Source organism: Myotis nattereri (genome assembly GCF_964212035.1).
Source record: "Myotis nattereri genome assembly, chromosome: 13".
In the NCBI taxonomy this organism is placed as follows: Eukaryota; Metazoa; Chordata; class Mammalia; order Chiroptera; family Vespertilionidae; genus Myotis; species Myotis nattereri.
The window spans coordinates 56,534,209-56,546,622 of NC_138088.1; the positions used below are offsets into that span (position 1 = coordinate 56,534,209).

General features: G+C 52.4%; 1 protein-coding gene across 1 annotated transcript in view; it reads right to left on the reverse strand.

Annotated features, from left to right (window-relative positions):
- The window catches only part of INPP5A (inositol polyphosphate-5-phosphatase A), a 140,152-nt gene that overhangs the window by 60,603 nt on the left and 67,135 nt on the right, over positions 1-12,414 (reverse strand). The window lies entirely within an intron of this gene.

Sequence of the window (12,414 nt, forward strand, 5' to 3'; positions counted from 1 at the left end):
GCTGGGCGTGTGGGACTGGGGTCCAGGACAGAGTTCTGGGTGCAGATGTAAATGAGCATGGTCCACATGAGGTCTCCTCACCGAGGACTGACTAGAGCCAGAGAAAGGGCAGGGCCAGAGACTGGTCCCAGGATACTGTTGTGGAGGGACTGGGAAGAGGAGAAGAGCCTATAGAGAGACTGCCAAGGTGGCCAGTGTGGACGTGGGTGGTCAGTGTGGACACAGGATGGTCAATGGAGACACAGTGCAGTCAGTGGAGACACAGTGCAGTCAGTGAGGACACAGGGCAGTCAGTGAGGACACAGGGCAGTCAGTGAGGACACAGGGCAGTCAAGGAGAAGGACAGATCCAGGGGCACGTGGTGTCTTAAAGGTGAGTGGGGGGGAGGAAGTGGCCATGGGGCCCTGATCTGCCGGCACATCAAGGACATGGGAACAGGGTGGCCCTGGAGTCCACACTCCAGAGGCCAGTGGTGCTGTGAGCATCACACCCAAATGGCAGATTCAAAGAAACTCTGGCAGGGGAAGTTCCAGCTCTCTCAGTTGGCTGTAGAGATGGCAGCCGCCACTCCTCACCCAGAGAACCGCCCGCATGTACGGGAACGAAGGTGCCTGAGAGAGTGGCAGTGCTGTCCACATGGAGTGTAAGAAGCAGGCGCAGGTACATGGAGGCCCTGCTGGTCCTGCCCTTCCTCCTGGGCCAGGGCGGGGCTGCCGTGAGGACGCGGCCCAGGCACTCGTCATCCGGGAGCCACCTCATGGAGATGTACCGGGTTATTGCCAGTCTGGACCCTCCCAGCTCTTTCCCCACATGTACTCTCCCAGCTAGTGTTCGACACGTTATCCTGGACCTTCCTTTCCAACAGGAAAATCCTACTGCTTTTGCTTGATTTAACAGACTTCATGAGCTGACGCCTGACAACAGGTGGAAGAGGAATCAGCTCCCTGTGCCCGTTTCATTGGGGAGTGAGCTGAGTGCACAGAGGAGCCCACATCACAGGACTCATACCATGTGCCCAGCACCCAGCTAGGCGACAAGAAGAAATGGCGTAGTCCTTTGAAAGCACCCCAAATTATTTTTCATTGCACCACCCAAGTACTTTCCTCTGAAAATGAGATTCACTTGCAATATACATGCTCTTTCCAATAATACAGACTTTGCAAACAAAGTTTCAGTGACGAGCAAGAAATATATCAGTCTTAAAATAACTAGTTTAAATTATGAAATTTATTGTCATATTTTCCATGTCTAAATGATTACAAAAGTAAATCAATAAACTTTTATGCCCATTAAATTATGTGGAGAGTTTGTATCATAATTAAAGCAGCTCTGACTTTTATCTTTTGTCTTCCAAAAATCATTAGCTTTTCAATTACAATTTCGTTCTTACAGATGTTCTGGAGAAGCAGGCTACGTGCATTATGTAGAGAGGCTAATTAGAGTGGATGCACTTTAAGGGATGACAACACTGAGCACAAGCTGTTTACAAACTACCTGCTGCCATTAGGAGAGCTCAGGGCACAGAAAATGCTACCCGAAAGGCTTAATTGATTTTTAAATTGCAATTATATTGGGAAACCGCCATTTACTTCTGTTTCAAATCATTGAGCGCAGTCCCCTTGCACAGACATGCCAACACAGCAGCTTTCTTCCAGGGGCTGCTGCCTCCACGGGACCCGGGCCTCCATGTCGCACCGTCCTTATTATTTCTGCTCCAAGTCCCAAAGCCTTGGACACTGTCCTGCTGACCCCAGTCTGCCCATCCCGTTGGAACTGGGGGACTTAATCCTCTCCCGTTTCAAACACCCGGGTATTAAACGTGGAGATAGTTTATTTTCCACCCCAGGTACTCACTCTGCCGCCGTATTTTCCGTTTCACGGTGTTTGTTCCTGCCTGCCCCCGCCTCTCCCTCTGGACCCTGCGCTCTCTGCGTGAGGACACCCTTGAGCACTTGCTGCCTGTTGTCGGGTCTGCAGGTGACAGATTCTCTTGGGTTTCATTAGAATGAAGATGTCTATTTCACCTTCATTCCTGAAAGGTGTTTTGCTGGACACAGAGCTCCATGGTGGCGTTTCCTGGGGGAGTCTGGGGGCCACGCTGCTCTGTCACATTCCTGCTTGGCAGGGAGCAGGCAGCGTGAGTGCCGCCGGCCAAGGGTGTCCTAACTTTTTCCCACATAAGCTTTTGAAGGGCCCTGAATCTCTGGTTTTCTGTCGTTTTACTATGATCGCTCTGGGGTGGGTTTTCTTTATCCTGTTTTGGGCTCACTGGGATTTTTCATGGGGTGTATGAAGGTTCCCAGGCATTGGAAAATTTATCATCTCTTCAAAAATAACTTCCGATCTGCCTGCTTTATTCTCAGGCTCGAATCACACGTGTGTTAGACAGCACACCGTCTGTCTCCTTCCACCATCCTTTCGTGTCCCTGCACTTCATGTAACATGTGCTCCTGGCCCACAGGCAGCCCTGGAATTCTGGCTTCAATTCTGCAGTTCCCAGCGATGTGATTTGAGCAAATACACACATCAATAAAGCCTCAGCTCTCCCGTTTCCAAAACGGGGCATATTATCCAATTCTTTCTACACGAAGGTCTGCCAGAGATACACAGAGCACAGTGTCCCTTAAAGAAGCCACTCAAAACGCAGCTCTCTCCCTGGACCCTGAACTAGGGTGCTGTTCGAGTCTCAGCCACCAAAACACTGTCCTCCAGCTTTAAACGGCATGTCCTTGGTCAGCCTCTAAACCAGGGGTGGGCAAACTTTTTGACTCGAGGGCCACAATGTGTTCTTAAACTGGACCGGAGGGCCGGAACAAAAGCATGGATGGAGTGTTTGTGTGAACTAATATAAATTCAAAGTAAACATCATTACATAAAAGGGTACGGTCTTTTATTTCAATAGTTTTATTCATTTCAAACGGGCCGGATCCGGCCCGCGGGCCGTAGTTTGCCCACGGCTGCTCTAAACCAACACCCAGCCCTGACCACTGCCCATGTCCCTGCTCTTCTGAGGGAGCTGTACACGGTGGTTACAGCGCCAAGCTCAGTCCGGCATCTGCCCACCCCCCTGGGTCTGGAGACCTCGGTCAAATTGCTGACCTCTCTGCGCCTCAGTCTCTGTATTTGCAATTCGGGAAGATCATCACAGTACCTGCTTCACAAGGTTGCTCTGCGCCCTCAGGGGGCATGTGGAAGCACACAGGATGGTGTTATCACAGTTCAATGTTAACGACCACTCAGTTGTGATGTTATTCTTTCCTGCCACCCCATGCCCTTACCACTGGAGTAACAAGGCACAGCAAGGCCTCCTCCTCCGTGTCCACCCACCTCTGATCGCCTCCCAGGCAGAGGCCGCTGCACAAGAGCCCTGACTCACCACTAGCCACCGCATGTCCCTGTGGCCCCAGCCAGAAGGAGGCAGGCGCTGGAGGAGGCTGCGATATACCCACAGCCTCATCATCTGAAGAAAACAGCTCTTGGTCCTCACCTCTCTTCTGGGGACAAATCACGAACAGCCCTTCCAGGAACAGCTACGTCCCACTAACGGCCTGGACATAAATCAGAGCCCGTGAATGGCGCGGAGGAGTGACACCCGTCAACCACCGTCTGGGCAGCCCTCCCCACATGGAATCTATCATGTTCCTTAAAAGGAAAAGGAGACGGATCAGTGTTTCTGCAGGACCAAGAAGGGGAGTCAGGGGGTCAAGAGGTGTTTCCCACAAAAAGAGGGAACGGTGACATGTTGTTTGCTGGTGGGGACCAGGGACTCAGGGCATCCTGTCCCTGCTGGTCACAGAGTGTGCTGGTGGGAATGGCAAGCCAGGACGCAGTGGGAGCCAGGAGCCAGAGACACAGACATGGCAAGCTGACATGTGGGTGGATGCTGGCGGGAGGAGGACAGGGCTGGGTGTGGCGAGAGAACACAAGGCGCCAGGGCCAGGGCTGCACAGAAGTTGGTGGGAATGCCTGGGGCTGCACCAGGCTTCAGGCAGAGGACAAGGCATTGGGGGAAGAGGTGTGTAGTGGGATGGAGGTCCCACGGTTCCCAGGACCCAGCGCGGGCCAGAGCTTCGGGAGGGGAAGGGGTGGGGCTGAGAAGGGCTGGAAAGGAACAGGCAGAGCCACTTGGCGCGGCTGGAGAGGGACAGAGGACACCAGTGCTGGGCTGTGAGAGCGGGAAGGGACAGTGCCTGGGAATGGGGGCAGAATCTCCTGCGTGGAGACCTGCCATGTCTACGTGTAACTAAGTGTGATGCAGCCACAAAGTCAGTCTGCAACAGGCAGCATGCTGCGTGAGGACCGACGCCTGGCGAGGAACAGTGCAGGGGCACTTTTCCAGATGCCTGGAGGAGCACGCTCACTCCCAGGTCGGGGGAGCCCTCCCGAGGTCAGCCCTCCCCCACCCCCGTCACCGCTCTCATGCCCTACTCGGTACCTACATGTGGTCACACCAAAGACACTAACAACTTTGCAAACACAGGAGAGGAGCCGGCCTACAGCTCTCAAGGAAGAGGCTGAGCAGACCGAGCAGGAGTGTCCCTGGAGGTGTCCTCCCGGGACCCAGGTTGCTCCCTCCAGTTTTCAGCCAGTCTCAGGGTCCCCAGTGAAGATAAAATGTACGGGCAGCGGAGCCCCAGCTGTCTGTGTCTCTGGCTCCCAGCTCTAAGATAGCACAATCCCGGCCAACGGGGTGCCCGATAAACGTCAGAGCATTTTTTTTTTTACAGAAGAAGGTCACAGACACAACAAAACCAAAAGTGCTATCATTAGGGATGAAGATGGCTGAGCTACTCAGAGTGAGTGAAGTGGACGACAAGCTTAAGTCCCACTGAGGAGAAATGTGACGCCTCCGACGCTCCTGTGCAAACCACGTCCACTTGGGGAGAAACAGCAGCGTCTCATTCCCTGATCAGCTTTAATTAAATCTCTAGCCCGCTGTGTAAAGTCAAGCCATTATGGACAGGGATCAAGAATTTCATCATTCCCCACTGAGCCATAAAATCAATCACCTAAGTTTTTATTACGTAACCGCTAAAGAGTGAAGCGGTTCAAAGATCTGAGGTGTCTGACGGTGGCCAAAAGAAGCCTGTCAAATGTGCTTCTTCTGAAAAAAAAAAAAAAAAAAAAATTGGCTTCATTTCCATCTTCTCCCCAGCTGGCAGCATCTGCAGTTACAGGGCATAGCTTTGCATAATGATCACAAGAAAACAGCAAACTGAAAAGACAGGCAGAGGACCATTACTTCCAGGGCAAAATGTGAGACTCTCACGTCATTTTGTTGAAAAAAAGGGGTCAGTGACACTTACACCTAGGACTTGCCTCTGGAATTTTTCACAAGTGAAGTGTGAGGCATGGCTGAAGGAGCTGGCCCCTTCCTGGGACGGCCCCCTGCCTGTGACGACCCCGGGTGCCTGTGACAGTCCCAGCTACCCCTGCCCCTTGAGAGCTCGCTGAGCCCCGAGGACTGGCCACTGCCCTCTCAGCACACCACCGACAGCCGCAGGGGCCCGCAGACACGAGGACGTTAGGAAAACGGAATAATTTTGTTTGATGTTGCCTAGAAATAAGAAAAAAAAAATAACAAATACTTATAAAAGTTACAGCTGAAAAATCTCCACTCCAACTTATGTTCAATGTACTTAGCAAAAGGTCAAAGCTCGGAATTTGCTGGATAAATAAATGTTGGTGAGGCGGACAGATCATTGGAGAATTGGTGCATGGCGGCGAATGAGTAACCTGCAAATGCTGCCCAAACCCCATTATTTCCCCTTTTCCAGGAGCCCAAGATTCATGTCCCCGCATGCCGCCAGTTCATTACTGAGAAATATCATCCCTCTTCCGGCTCTCGCTGGGCAGCCGCGGCCCCTGGAGGACCCTTTAATGTTTAATTCCCCATCATCCGCTCCACTGAACAGCTTAATCTCTGCTTGTATGATCAATACTATATCAGTGTAAATTAAAATGACAATTTTAAAGTAATTAAGCCTGTTAATGCTCGATTCAAATGTCATTATTTGCACAAGGGATTGAGGAGAAATTACATCGCGTCCGGGTGACAGGAAGACGCCTGAGCCCTCGTCCTGCAGCGGTGCCACCGGGGCCTCGGCAAAGCGGATTAACTTCTGCCTCCCCGCCCGGGGCCCTATCCAATTTCTAAAGAGGATAACGCAATTTGATAAATTTAATTCCAGCTACAAACTCAATTATTGTGATAATAGATGAAAACTGGGAGGGGATTCTAAACAGGCCCACATTTTAAAAGATACACTTAGCTCTGAATGAGATACAACAGTTATGGTTTGATTTGATTTGTCCTCTCCCTTTTGAAAACCCTTTAAATAATTACGATGGTTGGAAGAACAGCCAACATTGATTAAATAGCTTAGCTCTAACCCAAAAGGGGCTGCCGCGTAGCTGATTCGGGTCACAGTGGAAACGTCTGCTGTCCTGAGCTGGCCCGGCCGCATTTGTCAGACAAGCACGATCACATCATTATATCCCGGCCTCGTAAGTAGATGCAAAGAACCCAGCCAGTGGGGCGGACCTCAATCCCACCTGGTGCTGGCTACTCGGGGCCCAGCCTGGGAAGCTGCCTCCAGCCTTCTTTTCTCTGAGTGGCAGGCTGGGGTGAGGGCAAGAAAAGAAAATTAAGCCCCTCAATGACCCCAGGAACCAAGCACATCGTGCAGGTCAGACTGTTCTCTGCACAGGTGTTTCTCTACCTGAGTTCCCCACAATGGGGGGTGGGGGGTGGGGGTGAGCCCACACCGGAGCCAGGCCACACGGCATCCGAGGCTGTCCAAGGAGCAGCTGCCATCACTGGACTGCATCCATCAGATCAGCAATAAAAATTGACAGCCCAACATTAATTTCAAGATGAAGAGCGAAGTATAATAATTTCCCTTTGAAAGATGTTTCGGGGTTTTCTCCGACAACCATGGACACTGTTGCACTCCAGAAGGTGGCCAGTGGACAGGGAGCCACTGCAAAGGGCCAGGGCCTCTTGGCTGAAGTGCCTTTTACTGGTTCATTTGGGAGGATTTGACAGGATTTGGGGCATGCTGTAGTTGTCTAAATCTCAAGTGTTCTGGAGAGGATGAGACCTGTGGTTGGAGCGCTGTGCCACATCACCTGCAGGCTGCAGGGGCTTTGTCTGCTACCGGCTTATCGTGTGTGACAACTTCCCCATCATCAGGGTCTGGACACAGCAGCATGTCTCCTCAGAGCCGCTCTTTCCTTGGCATTCTAGACATGAATACCCTGAGTATAAATCATTTCCCACGTTCACAAATGAGAAACTAGTAGGAAGCAGTTTTTAATGATGCATTAAAAGTTAATCACAATGTGAAAGAAAACAGTCAGTGAGAGCCAGGCACACGAGGGTCTGACTTACGGGTAGATGTGTGGTGGTGTCCTTCTCTCTAACAACGAAAACAATGACGCATGAGGGAAACCCAAGTATCAACACTACTTTTCTTTAGAGTATTTAACTTTTTTTTATTGATTATAGAGAGAGGAAGGGAGAGGGAGATAGAAAGATCAATGATGAGAAAGAATCATCGATCAGCTGCCTCCTGCACGCCCCCTACTGGGGATGAGCCGCATGTGCCCTGACCAGGAATTGAACCAGGACCTCCTGGTTCATAGGTCAACATTCAATCACTGAGCCACACCGGCCAGGCTCAACGCTACTTTTCTTTGTCATAATTAAAAGTCAGGTCTTCTCCCCAAAGGGGACACATACAAATCGAGGGGAAATGTGGAAGGGTATTTCTAAAGGCCAGTGTCACCTCAAGATAGGAGGCTGGAGAGATGTGCTCCAGGTGACAGTAGACGGGTCCATGATGTCAGCCTTTTCTGAAAAAACGTAGCGCAAATGTAGTTTCTAAACTCCATTTTCATTCCTTCCTGTCTGAGCAGCAACAGCTCCGTCTGGGGGACTGGCCTAGTCACCCAGCCTGGAGGCCTGGCCCCCAGCCACCACCGCTGACGGGGGGCCAGCCACCGTGGCTACCAAGGCTTCCTGCAGCCTGATGGCAGAGGGAGCCAGGAGCAGGGCCAGGAGCCCTGCAAGGCCAGCGCCACCGCGGCCCCCATGAGCCAGGTCCCCTCTCCTTCATGCCGACGTCCTCCTCTCCTGGGAGACACACCTCGCTCTCCTCAGATGGGGCTGTGGGTGTCTTAAAAGAGGAGCCGGCTTTGACACCAGCGACCTGTGACAGGACACGCAGGAATCGGCCACACAGAAGGTTGGCAAGGACATCGTTGCCCGAGAATAAGTAATAACCAACACCCTGGGAAGGCCTTTCCTGGGGTCCTGCCAACTGCAGCGTCTCGTCCACTACAGGGTGGGCTGCACCCTGTCCTGAGCGGCCATCACTCACCCTCGAGATACTCCTGTGACTGCCTCCTAAAGACTTTGGACCCTCCTATGATTGGGTTCCAGGAGCATGGCAGCCCAGATGCACTCCCAGGCCATACGGGCCCTCATGTCCACTCTGGTCCCCAACCCCCATGAGCTCCCAGGCCACACCGGCCCCCACTCTACACCGCCCCCACCCCACACCAGCCCCTACATCCACACTGGCTCTCAGAATCTGAAGTCAGTCTTTGCTCAGGAAGGTTCCCCGCTCTCCCTCCAGAGCATCAGGACAGATCTGTAGTGAGCCCACGGCTCAGGTGAAAGAGCCAGGACACGTGGAAACAATCGCAGAAAGAAACCCTGGTGAGCAGGGCAGCTCAGAAACGATCCCCGGGAGTGAAATGTCACTTGAGGCCAAATGACTAGAACAACAAGCTGAACTGTGAATCAACCGTGACTACTTTTTTATGTTCACTGCTTCAGTGATTTTCTGTCAAAAAATGCTAACAAGCATGAAAGTCCTTAAGAGCTTTACAATTTTTCAGTTTGTTCACCAATACATTCCGCGGCGCATTTGTTTCCTGGCTGCGGGTGACACGCACTCCATCACGCCTGTCTGCCTGACGGATCAGCGGCCACCGGCTCCTCACCCCACAGTCAGCAGAGCCCGCCTCGGACTTCCTGGAGAGCAGGCACAGCGACGAGGAAGGGCCCTGGAGGCCACTACAGAGCACCCAGCCCCCACCCACACAGGGGCAGGGACCCCGGCGCACAGCTAGCTGCCACCCGCTTGGGCCCTGCAGCAGGGGCCTATGGGGGCAGAGAAGCAAGGATGAAGCGACCACGCCATCAGAGAAACTGACACAGGCAGGGCGCTGGGCAAAGAAACCAGGAATGCCCTTGTTCCTTCACCAAGGAATCAGGCACAGTATGGTTACGGCACCAGCCCACACAGTGCGCATGGGAGACAGCAGGGACAGCTTGGGACAGGCATGACCGAGGGCAGCTATGTGACTAGGCTGTGGTAGATGGAGGGGAGGGGACCACTCCTTATGCCACAGGGCCGTGTAGGGGGTCCCTGCCCCCGCAGATGCTTCTTCCCTGTCGCTTCCCTCATCCCCTGGCCAGTCAGAGCCCGGTGCCTGCTCCTCACTGAGTAAGGCCATTGCAGGCGGCAGTGTGTGCAGACGGGTGCAGGAACACTGGTGGGGACTCACCCACGGCACGCGTGACTTCCTTCTGTCATGCGTGTATGTACTGCATCTCCGAGTACCCAGCTCGGGGGGAGTCCAGGTCGCAGATGTGGGAGGTATTCTTCTCACTGACATTCCAGCCACATGAGATGCCCAACACACCACTGATGGCCCTGCTTCCCTAAATGGGGATCTGAGTGCAGTGCCCCAGCACGAGTGAGGCAAAGCTGCTGGCTGGGAGGGTGGGCTCCCCAACATGGCACAGCAGGGCCACCAGCCGGAACACAGACCCAGACCAGCACTTGGGTTTGGCTGCGCAAATGCAGGAACTTGGCCAGAGGTGCTGGCTGCATGCCGGCTGGGCCTGGGGACAGGGGTCAGACATCAAACGCCTCTGGGCCCGGATGCTCACAGTTGAGAGGACACAGACACAGAACAAGATGAAGACGATGTGTGAGGTGTGCATGGAGCAAAGGAGGAAGCATCATCGAGCATCGGGAATCTGCTTTTCCAGATTCCTCAAACCGACAGCAATGGACGGAAAGTGCAATGACTCCTCCTCACAGGAAACGGCCCCCTTACGGGGCACAAACTCATTTGCAAATTGGCCAACTCTAAACTGAAGACGGCACCTGCCTGCCCAGAGCACAGGCAAAACGGGGCTAATGTTAACCAAAGTCACTTTTGTTGAGTTGGAATAATGTTAGCCACGCTAAAAAATCAGGGAAGTCTATTCAACCTAAAGATGTCTTCAGTTTTATGTTGATAATACCTGTAGAATGTGAATATGAAAATTATTCATACTCTGCTACTATTTCTTGTGGAATGTTAAGTTTCCTTAATCATAAGATATATAGAGTGATTTATATAGTCTTTACATGGAGTCAGATTGTAACAGAAATATTTCCCTTTTCAATTAAATCATTTAAACTCTGACTGCTTACCAGCCATTAACCAGGTAACTAGGTATTTCACAGTGTTATTGATGCACAATTGACATTTACAAAACCGCACAGAGTGAACGGATGCAGTCAAATGAGGTCTGACCTAGCTGCCCTGGGCAGCCATCGTCACAGCCACATAGCAGGCCAGATCCTGGCTCCCCAAGCTGCCCTGTGTCCCTGTCCCCTCAAAACCCCTACCTCCAGCCCCGTCCCTGGAAACCACAGCTGCTTTCCGTCTTTACAGATGAGCTTGCATTTTCAAGAATATGAGATAAATGGAATGATACCGAAGGTACTCTTCCCTTGCCTGGCTTCGTGCGCTCAGCACAGGTACTTACCCAGAGTGCAGCACTGCTGTAGCAATAGTTCTCGCCGCTGCGTGGCTCGGCAGGCGGCTTACCACTCACCTGCTGGTGGGAATTCGGGTCGTTGGCAGTTTGGGGTATTATCAGTAAAGGTGTCGTGAACATTTGTGTCCCAGTCCTTGTGCGGACACGCTTGCCTTGTTCTTAGGCAGATACCCAGGAGAGGAGTGGCTGGCTCACGTGGTCGGTGCGTTTTCTGTGTGGCGGTGATCTGACATTTCCTCTACAGAAACGTCTGAGCGTTCCGGTCTCCACGCCCTACCAGCACATGACGTGGCCAGTCTGTTCAATTTCAGCCAGCAGCGCGGAACCTGTCACCTTCGCCAACAGCGTCTCTGATGACTGATGGTATCGAGTGTCCTTCCATGGGCTTGTGAGCCATTTTCCACTGTATTTGCTGAAGTGTTTGTTCCGATCTTTAAAACTTCAGGAAGATTTGTGTGTCTGGCTAGTGGTAGGCTGTCAGAGTTCCTTATATATAAGGCTCCAGATAAAGTCCTTTGTCGGGTGTATTTGCAAATGTTTTCTCCTTAGCTGTGGACTGCCTATTTTTTGTATCTTCTGAAGAACAAATATTTTTCATTTTGATGAAGTGCAATTGATAAATTTTTTCTTTTGTAAGAGAAAAGCCAAAGTTACCAAGAGTGTCTCCTGTGTGCTCTGGTAGCTTTATGTTTTAGCTCTTCTGTAGATCTATGACCTGTTTCGAGTTTGATTTTTGTTAAGTTTCAATGTCAGAGTTGAGGTTTTGTCTTTTTGCTCATGGCCCTCTAATGGTTAGCACCATTTGTGAAAATACCCTCCTCCCCCTACTGAGCTGCCCAATACCTTTGTCAGATCTCAATGGTGGGTCAGAACGTGGAGCATCGCATGCCTCTCCTTAGCACCGCTCCCGGCACCCACACTGGGACAGACGCACTAACATCCTGGCTCAGGCGCAGGCCACTAGCAAGCACAGCGGGCCCTCCGATGTGCAGAACACAAAGCACAGAGCGGGGCACAGGCCTCCACCTTTGCCCCCGACCCCGGGATTGAGCCCAGGGAGCCCTATGCCTGGCAGCTTCCCAAATCGGGGCATCAGTGACCAGGAAATGGTCACTAGGAACCCTGACTCTCAGGGGCAGCGGGATGCGTGTATTTTAAGTTCTAAGTCCCCCCAGACCAGTCTTCACCACCCACGACCACACAGATGCGGACACCGCACCCTTTGTCTTTTCCAAGCTGTCTGTCCCTGGCACCTGCTATGCAGGGTGGGGGACTCGCCCAAGCTTTCAGGGGCCTCCTGAAGGATAAACTCCCAGAAGCACATGGTTCGGTGTCTCCTTGCGCCCGCAAAAAACCACGACATTGGAGAGTCGAGCGACCTACCCCACTGGGCCCGGCTGTGGGCAGCTGGCAGACCCTCAGGGTCATGGCCCTGATGGTAAAGGGGTTTGTAAGGGTCCAGGAGGGCTGTGCTCCGTCACCCAACCTTCAGCCACGACAGACCTAACGTCAGCTGGGAACACAGGGAGAAGATACAATTAACCTTGTGGCAACTGTCCTCCCCA